Below are 17,483 nucleotides of genomic sequence, written 5' to 3' on the forward strand. Positions count from 1 at the left end.
ATCCCTGCCACCAGGAACAGCCACACTACACAATAAAACCCCGCCACCAGGAACAGCCGCACTACACAATAAACCCCCGCCACCAGGAACAGCCGCACTACACAATAAAACCCCGCCACCAGGAACAGCCGCACTACACAATAAACCCCCGCCACCAGGAACAGCCGCACTACACAATAAACCCCCGCCACCAGGAACAGCTGCACTACACAATAAACATCAGCCACCAGGAACAGCCGCACACACAATAAACCCCCCGCCACCAGGAACAGCTGCACTACACAATAAACCCCCGCCACCAGGAACAGCTGCACTACACAATAAACCCCCGCCGCCAGGAACAGCTGCACTACACAATAAACCCCTGCCACCAGGAACAGCCACACTACACAATAAACCCCCGCCACCAGGAACAGCCGCACTACACAATAAACATCCGCCGCCAGGAACAGCCACACTACACAATAAACCCCCGCCGCCAGGAACAGCCGCACTACACAATAAATCCCTGCCACCAGGAACAGCCACACTACACAATAAAACCCCGCCACCAGGAACAGCCACACTACACAATAAACCCCCGCCACCAGGAACAGCCGCACTACACAATAAAACCCCGCCACCAGGAACAGCTGCACTACACAATAAACCCCCGCCACCAGGAACAGCCGCACTACACAATAAACATCAGCCACCAGGAACAGCCGCACTACACAATAAACCCTCGCCACCAGGAACAGCTGCACTACACCATAAACCCCCGCCGCCAGGAACAGCTGCACTACACAATAAACCCCTGCCACCAGGAACAGCCGCACTACATAATAAACATCCGCCGCTAGGAACAGCCACACTACACAATAAACCCCCGCCACCAGGAACAGCCACACTACACAATAAACCCCCGCCACCAGGAACAGCCGCACTATACAATAAACCCCCGCCACCAGGAACAGCCGCACTACACAATAAAACCCCGCCACCAGGAACAGCCGCACTATACAATAAACCCCCGCCACCAGGAACAGCCGCACTACACAATAAACCCCCGCCACCAGGAACAGCCACACTACACAATAAGCCCCTGCCACCAGGAAAAGCCGCACTATACAATAAACCCCCGCCACCAGGAACAGCCACACTACACAATAAACCCCCGCCACCAGGAACAGCCACACTACACAATAAACCCCCGCCGCCAGGAACAGCCGCACTACACAATAAAACCCCGCCACCAGGAACAGCCGCACTATACAATAAACCCCCGCCACCAGGAACAGCCGCACTACACAATAAACCCCCGCCACCAGGAACAGCCACACTACACAATAAGCCCCTGCCACCAGGAAAAGCCGCACTACACAATAAACATCAGCCACCAGGAACAGCCGCACACACAATAAACCCCCGCCACCAGGAACAGCTGCACTACACAATAAACCCTCGCCACCAGGAACAGCTGCACTACACAATAAACCCCCGCCGCCAGGAACAGCTGCACTACACAATAAACCCCTGCCACCAGGAACAGCCACACTACACAATAAACCCCCGCCACCAGGAACAGCCGCACTACACAATAAACATCCGCCGCCAGGAACAGCCACACTACACAATAAACCCCCGCCGCCAGGAACAGCCGCACTACACAATAAATCCCTGCCACCAGGAACAGCCACACTACACAATAAAACCCCGCCACCAGGAACAGCCACACTACACAATAAACCCCCGCCACCAGGAACAGCCGCACTACACAATAAAACCCCGCCACCAGGAACAGCTGCACTACACAATAAACCCCCGCCACCAGGAACAGCCGCACTACACAATAAACATCAGCCACCAGGAACAGCCGCAACTACACAATAAACCCCCGCCACCAGGAACAGCTGCACTACACAATAAACCCCCGCCACCAGGAACAGCTGCACTACACAATAAACCCCCGCCGCCAGGAACAGCTGCACTACACAATAAACCCCTGCCACCAGGAACAGCCGCACTACACAATAAACATCCGCCGCTAGGAACAGCCACACTACACAATAAACCCCCGCCACCAGGAACAGCCACACTACACAATAAACCCCCGCCACCAGGAACAGCCGCACTATACAATAAACCCCCGCCACCAGGAACAGCCGCACTACACAATAAAACCCCGCCACCAGGAACAGCCGCACTATACAATAAACCCCCGCCACCAGGAACAGCCGCACTACACAATAAACCCCCGCCACCAGGAACAGCCACACTACACAATAAGCCCCTGCCACCAGGAAAAGCCGCACTATACAATAAACCCCCGCCACCAGGAACAGCCACACTACACAATAAACCCCCGCCACCAGGAACAGCAGCACTACACAATAAACCCCCGCCATCAGGAACAGCCACACTACACAATAAACCCCTGCCACCAGGAAAAGCCGCACTATACAATAAATGATCAGATGTCCAAAATTCACCTGAGATTTTTTTTTTTACCTATTTATTCAGTTATTAGAATTATATAGATAAAATTACAGTGGAGACCTCACAGATCATTGCGTTGATCGGGTCCGTAATGGGCTCTTTGGCTTTGGCTTTAATTAGGGTTCTGATGTCCCTGATCTCCCCCCTCTGATGTCATCTTCTTGGGTGTGTATAGGACACACTGTACTATATAGAGAGAAGTATAGGACACGCGTCCTAATCATTCAATTCATTTTTCATTTAACCCCATTGCCCCAGTGTATAACATCCAGCCCCTTTTCTACCGGTGTAAAGGGATATAAGTGGAGACCCCGTAATGTTACAGAGCGGGGGGCCGACTGCTGAGGAGCAGAGGGCATAAATGTCCCCACCACTCTGCTGACCTCATAGCTGCAGAGTCCAGACCTCCTTTGGTAACATCAGCACAAACACTGCGCCTGCCAGGAGCTTCAGGGCCGAGCAACTGCAGCTGTAAATCACCAAGCACAATGCTGATCCATATATCACCAAGCACAATGCCGAGCCGTACATCACCAAGCACAATGCCGAGCCGTACATCACCAAGCACAATGCCGAGCCATACATCACCAAGCACAATGCCGAGCCATACATCACCAAGCACAATGCCGAGCCATACATCACCAAGCACAATGCCGAGCCATACATCACCAAGCACAATGCCGAGCCGTACATCACCAAGCACAATGCCGAGCCATACATCACCAAGCACAATGCTGAGCTGTACATCACCAAGCACAATGCCGAGCCGTACATCACCAAGCACAATGCCGAGCCATACATCACCAAGCACAATGCTGAGCCGTACATCACCAAGCACAATGCCGAGCCATACATCACCAAGCACAATGCTGAGCCGTACATCACCAAGCACAATGCCGAGCCATACATCACCAAGCACAATGCCGAGCCATACATCACCAAGCACAATGCTGAGCCGTACATCACCAAGCACAATGCCGAGCCATACATCACCAAGCACAATGCTGAGCCGTACATCACCAAGCACAATGCCGAGCCATACATCACCAAGCACAATGCTGAGCCGTACATCACCAAGCACAATGCCGAGCCATACATCACCAAGCACAATGCCGAGCCATACATCACCAAGTACAATGCTAAGCCATACATCACCAAGCACAATGCCGAGCCGTACATCACCAAGCACAATGCTGAGCCGTACATCACCAAGCACAATGCCGAGCCATACATCACCAAGCACAATGCCGAGCCATACATCACCAAGTACAATGCTAAGCCATACATCACCAAGCACAATGCTGAGCCGTACATCACCAAGTACAATGCCGAGCCATACATCACCAAGCACAATGCTGAGCCGTACATCACCAAGTACAATGCTGAGCCATACATCACCAAGCACAATGCCGAGCCATACATCACCAAGCACAATGCCGAGCCGTACATCACCAAGTACAATGCTAAGCCATACATCACCAAGCACAATGCTGAGCCATACATCACCAAGCACAATGCCGAGCCATACATCACCAAGCACAATGCCGAGCCGTACATCACCAAGTACAATGCTGAGCCATACATCACCAAGCACAATGCTGAGCCGTACATCACCAAGCACAATGCTGAGCCGTACATCACCAAGCACAATGCTGAGCCGTACATCACCAAGCACAATGCCGAGCTGTACATCACCAAGCACAATGCTGAGCCATACATCACCAAGCACAATGCCGAGCCATACATCACCAAGCACAATGCCAAGCCATACATCACCAAGCACAATGCTGAGCCGTACATCACCAAGCACAATGCCGAGCCATACATCACCAAGCACAAAGCCGAACCATACATCACCAAGCACAATGCCGAGCCATACATCACCAAGCACAATGCCAAGCCATACATCACCAAGCACAATGCTGAGCCGTACATCACCAAGCACAATGCCGAGCTGTACATCACCAAGCACAATGCTGAGCCATACATCACCAAGCACAATGCCGAGCCATACATCACCAAGCACAATGCCAAGCCATACATCACCAAGCACAATGCTGAGCCGTACATCACCAAGCACAATGCTGAGCCATACATCACCAAGCACAATGCTGAGCCATACATCACCAAGCACAATGCCGAGCCATACATCACCAAGCACAATGCCGAGCCATACATCACCAAGCACAATGCCGAGCCGTACATCACCAAGCACAATGCTGAGCCATACATCACCAAGAACAATGCTGAGCTGTCCATCACCAAGCACAATGCTGAGCCATACATCACCAAGCACAATGCCGAGCCATACATCACCAAGCACAATGCCGAGCCATACATCACCAAGCACAATGCTGAGCTGTACATCACCAAGCACAATGCCGAGCCGTACATCACCAAGCACAATGCCGAGCCGTACATCACCAAGCACAATGCTGAGCCGTACATCACCAAGCACAATGCTGAGCCATACATCACCAAGCACAATGCCGAGCCGTACATCACCAAGCACAATGCTGAGCCATACATCACCAAGCACAATGCTGAGCTGTCCATCACCAAGCACAATGCTGAGCCATACATCACCAAGCACAATGCCGAGCCATACATCACCAAGCACAATGCCGAGCCATACATCACCAAGCACAATGCCTAGCCATACATCACCAAGCACAATGCTGAGCCATACATCACCAAGCACAATGCTGATCTGTCCATCACCAAGCACAATGCTGAGCCATACATCACCAAGCACAATGCCGAGCCATACATCACCAAGCACAATGCCGAGCCGTACACGACCAAGCACAATGCTGATCCATACATCACCAAGCACAATGCCGAGCCGTCCATCACCAAGCACAATGCTGAGCCGTACATGACCAAGCACAATGCTGAGCCGTACATCACCAAGCACAATGCCGAGCCGTACATCACCAAGCATAATGCCGAGCCGTACATCACCAAGCACAATGCCGAGCCATACATCACCAAGCACAATGCCGAGCCATACATCACCAAGCACAATGCTGAGCCGTCCATCACCAAGCACAATGCCGAGCCGTACATCACCAAGCACAATGCCGAGCCATACATCACCAAGCACAATGCCGAGCCGTCCATCACCAAGCACAATGCTGAGCCGTACATGACCAAGCACAATGCTGAGCCATACATCACCAAGCATAATGCTGAGCCGTACATCACCAAGCACAATGCTGAGCCATACATCACCAAACACAATGCCGAGCCATAAATCACCAAGCACAATGCCGAGCCGTACATCACCAAGCACAATGCTGAGCCATACATCACCAAGCACAATGCTGAGCCGTACATCACCAAGCACAATGCTGAGCAATACATCACGAAGCACAATGCCGAGCCGTACATCACCAAGCACAATGCTGAGCCGTACATCACCAAGCACAATGCTGAGCCGTACATCACCAAGCACAATGCTGAGCCGTACATGACCAAGCACAATGCTGAGCAATACATCACCAAGCACAATGCTGAGCCGTACATGACCAAGCACAATGCTGAGCCATACATCACCAAGCACAATGCTGAGCCGTACATCACCAAGCTCAATGCTGAGCAATACATCACCAAGCACAATGCTGAGCCATATATCACCAAGCACAATGTCGAGCCGTACATCACCAAGCACAATGCTGAGCCGTACATCACCAAGCACAATGTTGAGCCATACATCACCAAGCACAATGCCGAGCCGTCCATCACCAAGCACAATGCTGAGCCGTACATGACCAAGCACAATGCTGAGCCATACATCACCAAGCACAATGCTGAGCCGTACATCACCAAGCACAATGCTGAGCAATACATCACCAAGCACAATGCTGAGCTATACATCACAAAGCACAATGCCGAGCCGTACATCACCAAGCACAATGCTGAGCCGTACATCACCAAGCACAATGCTGAGCCATACATCACCAAGCACAATGCCGAGCCGTCCATCACCAAGCACAATGCTGAGCCGTACATGACCAAGCACAATGCTGAGCAATACATCACCAAGCATAATGCTGAGCCATACATCACCAAGCACAATGCCGAGCCGTACATCACCAAGCACAATGCCGAGCCGTACATCACCAAGCACAATGCTGAGCCGTACATCACCAAGCACAATGCTGAGTGTCGGATGCAGCGATGTAAAGACGCCACCACTGGACTTTGGAGGAGACGTGTTCTGCGCAGTGACAAATTTCACTGCTTTATCTGCGTCTGATGGAGGAGTCTGGGTTTGGTGAATGGAGGAGGTCACCCCCTGGCTGCAGTGTGCCCGCTGTACAGTATGATGGAGGAGGATGCTCAGGGCTGTTATCAGGGGTCGGCCTTGGACCCTTATCTCCACTCATGAGAAATCTTAATCCTTCAGCAGCAGACATTGTGTGCAGTTGTAGCTTCCGCTTTGTGGGCACAGTTTGGGGCAGACCCTCTGTCTCATAGTGGACACCTCGTACTACGATCCTGACAGTGAATGAACGAGTTGTATCTTTCCGCGCTCGCGTGCGTTGTGCGCTTCCTGTTGTGTTTGTGGAGCATTGGCCACAATAATCGCACCTTGCGGCCACTTCCTGACACTTCACGCCTGCACCCTGATCTGCGGAGGAAGTCACGGCATTACTCCGGGTTGGCTGAAGTCTTTACACTCCTGCTACCTGGTATACAACTTGTCACGCTGGTTCAGGTGCAAGTGGATAAAAAAAACTGCAAAGGAAAGCTGTATTGTCCCTGTTGGTCTAGTGGTCAGCAGAAATTACCAAATCCTGGTGGTCACGGCAGCCAGAGGTGCAGTCAGTGTGGTTAATGACAAAGATGTCTCAGGGTTAACTCTTTCCTTTGTGGACCAGGAAACGTTACCTGACCCGAATGACAAATTCATCTCTGCTACCTTTACCACCTCTGTGCGGCCACATCCGATCACTGCTGGGTTTTTTGAGGGTCAGCTTAATATTTGGGCTCTAACCTCTGGTGGTCATTGATGTGTTTCTGGTTTGTTTTGTTTACAGCTTGTTGTCTAGGCGACCGACCACTGCTGCTGTCTATTTTGTAAGCACCGCGCTGAACCTGACCGGGGTTACGAGGTAACATCGTGCTCCAGCGATCCTGGGAGGCTTCAAGATTGTGCTTACAAGCTAAATTAAAATGCTCCTATAAGCACTGCACATTTTCTGCTGTCTGGCAGCGGAGGTCGGTCTCCAAGGCAACGAGCTGTAAACAAAAGTGTTTAACCCTTCACGACCTTTGACAAATCTATCCGTCATGGATCGTATGGGGTTAAGCTCCGCCCCCTTCCGCGGGCAGGATGCGGCGATCGGCATGTGTGCCTGCATGTTACGAGTGGAATCGCTTCCACCCGTAACATTAACCCCTTACATCTCGTTGCCAAAGTCTGTCAGCGAGATGTATATGCGCGCGGTCAGGATTTTCACTTACCGCCGCCCCCACCGGAAGTCACGTGAGTGATCACGTGACTTCCGGTGGTTGCCATGGTAGCTCAGGGTCATGTGATGACGCCTGCAGCTATGATGAGTCACTTTCGTTTTCACTCGGCCCGGAGCCGAATGAATCAGGAAGTGACCGTATCTTCTGTTTACAGCTCTGTAGCTGAGATCTGCAGATAGTGCAGAGCGATCGGATTGCTGATCGCTATAGCCCCCTAGGAGGACTAGTAAAATAAAAAAAAAGTTTTAAACAGAAAAAAACCTAAAAGTTCAAATCACCCTCCTTTCACCCCATTGAAGATTAAAGGGTTAAAAAATAAATAAATATACACATTTCTTCATCGTTCCTATGGGAGACCAAGACCATGGGTGTATAGCTTCTGCCTCCGGAGGACACACAAAGTACTACACTAAAAAGTGTAGCTCCTCCCTCCGAGCATATACACCCCCTGGATGACCATATCCAGCCAGTTCAATGCTTTGTGTTCAGGAGGTCACACACACATGCATTCTCATCTGATTTTTGATTTTTGATTTTTCATTTTAAAGAATTGGAAGAAAAGCGGGTCCAATCTGGACTCCCGGCATGTCCCTTCTCACCCCACTGTGTCGGCGGTGCTGTTAAGGTTGATTCTACAAGGCTGGAGCCTTACATGCCGCGCTCCTTCACCATCCCTAGACAGGGCTCTGGCTTGAAGTGGGAGCCATCACGGTTCTCACTGCTTTGCAGGAGACCGGTCTCCATCCGCAGCCCCTTGAGGTCCCTGCCTGGACGGAGCGCTCACCCCTCAGGGACCTGGCCCTGCGTCTCATATGCTAAGTATTGAGACGTTATTCAGGGGTCCCTTGTACATTTATTGGGGGTAGAGTGTGTTTTTTAACTTGTATGTGGTTTCCGGCCGGTTCTCTGTTTTTTTCCTGAGAACCGCGCCGAGGGTGCCTGCTTGTCGGCCGCATGTTAAAATTTAGGCCCCGGCTTCGGCTGCGGCCTACTTTCGGTTTCACTGCCCCTGCATGTCAGTCATGCAGGGGATCAGTGCGGCGCCGCCCACCGGCCGTTCAGCACAGGGGAGGACACTCCTCTCTGAGGAGATGTTTCCCTCCCCTGTATCTCTCCTTGGCCCTCCGGTTCCCGCTCTTGGACCTTGCTCCACCCCCCCTCCTCTCTCCGGCGCCATTTTCTCAGCGTTCTCATGCTGATCGGCGCTGGCTGCAGCAGCTCTGCAAATATTCTGGGGGTCCAAGCTGTGGAATCGGAGGGCGCACAAAACGGCCTGGTAAGCCACAACCTCTGGTTGTGGACTTTCTTATACACTCTCTGGGGGTCCTTCTGAAGGAGTGTGTTCCTTACTACAGAGCCCCCACCTCAGCAGCATGTCTCACACTAGGAGCAACGCTGCAAGGCTATATTCTATATGCACTGCATGTAAGCTCATTATGCCTGAACCGAGCACATATCCACATTGTGATGCCTGCTCTAACATGGTGGTGCCTCAGCCTGGAGTCTCCCCAGTGGTCCCTCCGGCTGCTCCGGCCCCGGTGGCTGAACCCCCGGCTTGGGTAGCATCGTTTTCTAATGCTATCTCCCAGTCCTTTGCCGACTCCATGGGACAGCTGTCCCGGACTCTGCTGACCATGCATCAGCCCCCTTCTCAGGGTGCCTCTGCTGCTCCGACTCGCTCTGCAGAGCTCACAGAGGATTTTTCCTCTGTTCCCAGACCCCGTCCTCCTAAACGGAGACGTAGGGACTCTTCTCCTTCCTCGTACCTCGGCTCTGATTCACGAGCTGAATCGCAGGGCGAGGAGGATGCCTTTACTGTGGGCTCGGACGCTACCTCTATGTACCCCATTGATCTAACCGAAGGTGATGCGGATGTTAGTGAGTTAATTGCGTCCATTAATTCCGTACTGAACCTCAATCCACCAGTGTCAGAGGAACAAGCCTCTCTGGTAGAAAAACACCAGTTTACCTCACCTAAGAGAGCAAGGAGTATGTTTTTTAACCACTCCAGTTTTCAGGCCACTGTGACCAAACCCAGGGCCTGTCCTGACAAACGCTTTCCAAAGCGCAGTTCTGATGACCGTTTTCCCTTTCCACCAGAGGTGGTCAAGGAATGGGCTCATTCACCTAAGGTGGATCCTCCGGTGTCTAGAATCTCAGCCCGGACAGTTGTATCTGTGGCGGATGGCACCTCACTTAAGGATTCCACTGACCGCCAGGTTGACCTGCTGGCCAAATCTGTATATGAAGCGGCAGGGGCCTCGTTCCCCCCGTCTTTTGCAGCAGTGTGGGCTCTTAAGGCCGTCTCTGCTTCTCTGGCGGAGATGCATTCCCTCACCAGGGACTCTATGCCCGAAATGGTTGCCTTAACTTCCCAGGCTTCGGCCTTTTCATCCTATGCCATGTCTGCCATTCTGGAGGCCTCTCACCGCACGGCGGTGGCTTCCGCTAATTCCCTCGCGATCCGCAGGATCTTGTGGCTTCGAGAGTGGAAAGCAGACGCTTCTTCCAAGAAGTACCTTGCTGGGCTCCCTTTTGCTGGGTCCCGGCTGTTCGGTGAACAACTGGATGAAATTATTAAGGAAGCTACTGGCGGGAAGAGTACTTCCTTGCCACAAACTAAAACCAGGAAACCTGTCCAGGGCAGGAACCAGTCGAGGTTTCGTTCCTTTCGTTCCTCTAACTGGTCATCCTCTAAGCCCTCAGCCTCGTCCACTAACTCAGCCAAGGATCGAAAAACCAGCTGGCACACGAAGCCGCGTCCCCAGAAGAACGGAGGAGCCGCTGCCACTAAGGCAGCCTCCTCTTGACTATCTGGCCGCGCCAGCAACGTCCTTAGTCGGTGGCAGGCTCTCCCACTTTGGCGACGTGTGGTTTCAACACGTCTCCGATCAGTGGGTGCGGGATATCATCTCCCACGGCTACAGGATAGAATTCTCTTCCAGCCCGCCAAACAGATTTTTTCTGTCCACTCCCCCCTGCTCCAAGGCCGCCGCCTTCTCCCAGGCCGTGGCATCCTTGCAGGCCAACGGGGTAATTGTACCGGTTCCCGCCCGGGAACGGTTCAGAGGTTTCTACTCAAATCTCTTCCTAGTCCCCAAAAAGGACGGTTCCTTCCGGCCCATCCTGGATCTCAAGCTTCTCAACAAGCATGTTCAGGTGCGGCACTTTCGCATGGAATCTCTGCGATCAGTCATTGCCTCAATGACCCAAGGAGATTTTCTAGCATCCATCGACATCAGAGATGCCTATTTGCATGTGCCAATTGCGGTTTCACACCAGCGTTGGCTACGTTTTGCAATCGGAGAGGAACATTTCCAATTCGTGGCTCTCCCCTTCGGGTTAGCCACGGCCCCTCGAGTATTCACCAAGGTCATGGCAGCAGTGGTTGCGGTTCTGCACCTACAGGGGTTGGCAGTGATTCCTTACCTGGACGACCTTCTAGTCAAGGCTTCATCCAGTGCAGACTGTCAGCGGAGTGTCTCGATCACTCTCGCCACGCTTGTTCAATTCGGGTGGCTTGTCAATCTGCCCAAGTCCACTCTGACCCCGACACAGAAACTTACGTACCTAGGGATGCAATTCGAGACTCTGCCGGCACTTGTGAAGCTGCCCTTAGTCAAACAGCAGTCCCTCCATCTGGCGGTGCGCTCTCTGTTGAGGCCCCGCCGTCATTCCATCAGGCACCTCATGCAGGTGCTGGGTCAGATGGTGGCGTCAATGGAAGCGGTTCCCTTTGCCCAGTTCCATCTGCGTCCCCTGCAGCTGGACATTCTCCGCTGTTGGGACAAGCGGACCTCTTCCTTGCACAGGCTAGTGGCTCTGTCGCCGCAGACCAGGAGCTCTCTTCAGTGGTGGCTTCGGCCCCTCTCTCTGTCTCAGGGACGCTCCTTTCTGATCCCGTCCTGGGTGATTCTCACCACGGATGCCAGCCTATCCGGCTGGGGAGCAGTATTTCTCCACCACCGAGCACAGGGCACTTGGACTCCGTCCGAATCAGCCCTCTCGATCAATGTGCTGGAAATTAGAGCTGTGCTCCTAGCTCTCGTAGCCTTTCACCACCTGTTGGCGGGCAAGCACATTCGAGTCCAGTCAGACAACGCGACAGCAGTTGCCTACATCAATCACCAGGGCGGGACTCGCAGCCACCTGGCAATGTTGGAGGTTCAACGCATCCTTCAGTGGACGGAGGACTCCAAGTCCACCATATCCGCAGTCCACATCCCAGGCGTAGAAAACTGGGAGGCAGATTATCTCAGCCGTCAAACCGTGGACAGCGGCGAGTGGGCCCTGCATCCGGCAGTGTTCCGGTCAATCTGCCGCAAGTGGGGTACTCCGGAAGTGGACCTAATGGCATCCCGGCACAACAACAAGGTCCCGGTTTACGTGGCTCGCTCCCACGATCCTCAGGCCTTGGCAGCGGACGCGCTGGTTCAAGACTGGTCCCAGTTCCGTCTGGCCTACGTGTTTCCCCCTCTAGCTCTCTTGCCCAGAGTCCTGCGCAAGATCAGGATGGAGGGCCGTCGGGTCATAATCATTGCTCCAGACTGGCCCAGGCGAGCTTGGTACCCAGACCTGCTCCGTCTGTCCGTAGAGGTGCCGTGGCATCTCCCGGACCGCCCAGACCTTCTCTCTCAAGGTCCGTTTTTCCGCCAGAATTCTGCGGCTCTCAGATTGACGGCGTGGCTCTTGAGTCTTGGATCCTGACGGCTTCTGGCATTCCTTCTGAAGTCATCTCCACTATGACTCAGGCTCGGAAGTCTTCCTCGGCCAAGATTTACCACAGGACTTGGAGGATTTTCCTGTCCTGGTGTCGCTCTTCCGGCCATGCTCCTTGGCCTTTTTCCTTGCCGACCATCCTGTCTTTTCTGCAGTCCGGTCTGCAGCTGGGACTATCCCTCAATTCCCTCAAGGGACAGGTCTCGGCTCTGTCAGTGTTGTTCCAGCGGCGTATCGCCCGACTGGCCCAGGTGCGCACCTTCATGCAGGGCGCATCTCACATCATTCCACCATACCGGCGACCTTTGGATCCCTGGGACCTTAATCTGGTCCTCACGGCCTTACAGAAACCCCCCTTTGAGCCTCTTAGGGAGGTTCCTTTGTTTCGCCTCTCACAGAAAGTGGTCTTTCTGGTGGCCATAACTTCTCTCAGGAGAGTTTCTGATTTGGCTGCGCTCTCTTCGGAGTCACCCTTTTTGGTTTTTCACCAAGACAAGGTGGTCCTCCGTCCAACTCCGGACTTCCTTCCTAAGGTGGTGTCTCCTTTCCACCTTAACCAGGACATTTCATTGCCTTCCTTTTGTCCGGCTCCTGTTCATCGCTTTGAGAAAGCGTTGCATACTTTAGATTTGGTGCGGGCGCTCCGGATCTATGTGTCACGCACCGCTGCTCTCAGGCGGTGCACCTCTCTTTTTGTGCTGACCACTGGTCAGCGCAAGGGTCTTTCGGCTTCAAAACCGACCCTAGCTCGTTGGATTAGATGGGCCATCTCCGATGCCTACCAGAGTACTCAAGTGCCTCCCCCGCCGGGGATTAAGGCGCACTCGACCAGAGCTGTCGGTGCCTCTTGGGCTTTTAGGCACCAGGCTACGGCTCAGCAAGTCTGTCAGGCTGCCACTTGGTCTAGTCTGCACACCTTTTCGAAGCACTATCAAGTGCATGCTCATGCTTCGGCAGATGCGAGCTTGGGCAGACGCATCCTTCAGGCGGCTGTCGCCCATTTGTGAAGTTAGGTTTTGCCTACTTCGCAGTTCTGTTTATTACCCACCCATGGACTGCTTTGAGACGTCCCATGGTCTGGGTCTCCCATAGGAACGATGAAGAAAAAGAGAATTTTGTTTACTTACCGTAAATTCTTTTTCTTATAGTTCCGACATGGGAGACCCAGCACCCTCCCTGTTGCCTGTTGGCAGTTCTTGTTCCGTGTGTTTTTCACCGGCTGTTGTTGTAGACAGAGGTTCCGGTTGTTCCGGGTTTTACTCTATCTCTACTTGTGGGTGGATGTCCTCCTTCAGCTTTTGCACTAAACTGGCTGGATATGGTCTTCCAGGGGGTGTATATGCTCGGAGGGAGGAGCTACACTTTTTAGTGTAGTACTTTGTGTGTCCTCCGGAGGCAGAAGCTATACACCCATGGTCTGGGTCTCCCATGTCGGAACTATAAGAAAAATAATTTACGGTAAGTTAACAAAATTCTCTTTATTTCATATCGCCACGTTCAGAAATGCCCGATCTATCAAAATATAAAATCAATTAATCTGATTGGTAAATGGCGTAGCGGCAAAAAAATTCCAAACGCCAAAATTACGTTCTTTGGTCGTCGCAAGTTTTACGCAAAAGGCAATAACAGGCGATCAAAACGTAGCATCTGCACAAAAATGGTACCATTAGAAACGTCAGCTCGAGACGCAAAAAATAAGAAATCACTGAGCCATAGATCCAAAAAAATGAGAACTCTACGGGTTTCGGAAAATGGCGCAAAACGTACGCCACTTTTGTTGGACAAACTTGTGGAATTTTTTTTAACCCCTTAGATACAAGTAAACCTATACATGTTTGGTGTCTACAAACTCGCACCGACCTGAGGCATCACACCCACACATCAGTTTTACTATATAGTGAACACGGTGAATAAAACATCCCAAAAACTATTGTGCCATCACACTTTTTTTGCAGTTTTTCCACACTTGGAATTTTTTTGCTTTTTTCCAGTACACCATATGGTAAAAGTTATGGTTTCATTTAAAAGTACAACTCGTCCCGCAAAAAACAAGCCCTCATATGGCAAGATTGACGGAAAAATAAAAAAGTTACGGCTCTCGGAAGAAGGGGAGCAAAAAACAAAAACGCAAAAACGGAAAGTGCCCGGGGACTGAAGGGGTTAATATACTGTATGTGGCGATTCCACTGCAGTTATAAGCTCATCCCTTTCTAAGTCCCGCTGCCCTGCGAATGTGTGACAAATCCTCCATGTCCGAACTTACTCTTAAAGGTTTGTCCAGGTGTGTATATATATTATATTATATATACACATATATTAATAATATATATATATATATATATATATATATTGTGTAAGGGGCACTTTGCATGTTGCGACATCGCTACTGCGATATTGTCGTGGTCAAATCGAAAGTGACGCACATCCGGAGCCGGTAACGACGTCGCAACGTGTAAAGCCTAGATGCGGTGATAAACGATCGCAAAAGTGACGTAAATCGGTGATCTGTGTAGTGTCGGTCATTTCCATAATGTCGCACCAATAGGAGATACGATGTTGTTCCTCGTTCCTGCGGCAGCACACATCGCTGTGTGTGAAGCCGCAGGCGCGAGGAACATCTCCTACCTGCGTCCACCGGCAATGCGGAAGGAAGGAGGTGGGCGGGATGTTTACGTCCCGCTAATCTCCGCCCCTCCGCTTCTATTGGCCGTCTGCCGTGTGACGTCGCTATGACACTGCACGACCCGCCCCCTTAGGAAGGAGGCGGGTTGCCGGCCAGAGCGACGGTCGCAGGACAGGTGAGTGCATGTGAAGCTGCCGTAGCGATAATGTTCGCTACGGCAGCAATCACAAGATATCGCATCTGTGACGGGGGCGGGGACTATCGCGCTCAGCATCGCAGCATCGGCTAGCGATGTCGCACGGTGCAAAGTACCCCTTAGAGTTGCTCACATAGCTTACTTGCTTCTTAAGATAACGACAGGAATCCTTTCTCTTCAAAAGTCCAGCGGGTTTATTTACCAAAACATAAACAGCTCTCCAGCAACAACATAACACAAAGCCTCTTCCGGCTTATAAACATACACATGGTTTTCAGTCCATTTTACTTATGGTATGCCCACTAAGGTTCGAATACCACTTCGAAGTATACTAATGGAGATACAGCAGTCTTCAGACACTGTCTGCAGTCTCTTCTCTCAGAGGATTCCTTCCAGAGGCATCACAGCCTCCCCACCATGCGTCAAACAATCAGCCTCCATTTGGACACATGAGACGCACCCATAGAAGGAACTCTCTTTTCTCTCAGAGGATTCCTTCCAGAGGCATCACAACCTCCCCACCATGCGTCAAACAATCAGCCTCCATTTGGACACATGAGACGCACCCATAGAAGGAACTCTCTTTTCTCTCAGAGGATTCCTTCCAGAGGCATCACAACCTCCCCACCATGCGTCAAACAATCAGCCTCCATTTGGACACATGAGATGCACCCATAGAAGGAACTCTCTCTTCTCTCAGAGGATTCCTTCCAGAGGCATCACAGCCTCCTCACCATGCGTCAAACAATCAGCCTCCATTTGGACACATGAGACGCACCCATAGAAGGAACTCTCTTTTCTCTCAGAGGATTCCTTCCAGAGGCATCACAACCTCCCCACCATGCGTCAAACAATCAGCCTCCATTTGGGCACATGATACGCACCCATAGAAGAAACTCTCTCTTCTCTCAGAGGATTCCTTCCAGAGGCATCACAACCTCCCCACCATGCGTCAAACAATCAGCCTCCATTTGGACACATGAGACGCACCCATAGAAGGAACTCTCTTTTCTCTCAGAGGATTCCTTCCAGAGGCATCACAACCTCCCCACCATGCGTCAAACAATCAGCCTCCATTTGGACACATGAGACGCACCCATAGAAGAAACTCTCTCTTCTCTCAGAGGATTCCTTCCAGAGGCATCACAGCCTCTCCACCATGTGTCAAACAATCAGTCTCCATTTTGACACATGAGACACACCCAAAGGCAGAGGTATGTGGATAGCCAGACCTGCCCGTCTCTCCGGCTATCCATTAAACCTGTCCTTGGAACACCCTAATAAGACTTGGGGCACTACAAGTACAAGAGCAGACATCCAGGTTTACACCACCTCTGTGATATATGCCTGCTGCCATGTTAGAATATATATCTATATAGGGCTCAATATAAATGAGTACACTCCCTTTAAAAAGTAAAATTTTAATCAATATGAACAATTTCCAGAATTTTGACAAGACTCAGTTTCATACCACATTTTTTATGCCATAAAATGACATAGGACATTCATTACAAAACCTTCAGTTTTACTCAAATTAGTTAAGGCAAAAATGAGTACACCCCTCATTAAAAACTCCCACTAGTATATTGTAAGGACCGCGCCAAGTAGTTTATGCAGTGAGTGAACAAGTTGTCGATATATTACAACATCGACCTTTTTCCATTCTTCCAGAACTAGATATTCTAGAGCCTGTATGCTGGATGGAGAGTGATGACAACTTGTCTCCTCAGAAGTCCCCATAGGTGCTTGGTTGTCAGATCAGGAGACCTTTAACCACTGAGTTATTGTCACCCTGTTCTACTTCAGAATTGCAATAGATTTGTATCTTGAATCATTGTATTATTGGGAAAGTGCACGTCTACCAAGCGCACGGAGTGATGGCGGCAGAACATCTGTGAATTCACGAGTCACTTTCTCCCTGTTCTTCAGAAATGCAGCAGATGTGTGTTTTGGATCATTGTAAAATGCACGTGTACCAAGCTCACG

At 51.4% G+C, this 17,483-nt stretch overlaps 1 protein-coding gene across 3 annotated transcripts in view; it reads left to right on the forward strand.

Moving 5' to 3' along the window:
* Window positions 1-17,483, forward strand: part of SPEF2 (sperm flagellar 2) — a 187,632-nt gene that overhangs the window by 71,611 nt on the left and 98,538 nt on the right. The gene's annotated exons all lie outside the window — the stretch shown is intronic.

Source organism: Anomaloglossus baeobatrachus, chromosome 1, assembly GCF_048569485.1.
Source record: "Anomaloglossus baeobatrachus isolate aAnoBae1 chromosome 1, aAnoBae1.hap1, whole genome shotgun sequence".
Classification (NCBI taxonomy): domain Eukaryota; kingdom Metazoa; phylum Chordata; class Amphibia; order Anura; family Aromobatidae; genus Anomaloglossus; species Anomaloglossus baeobatrachus.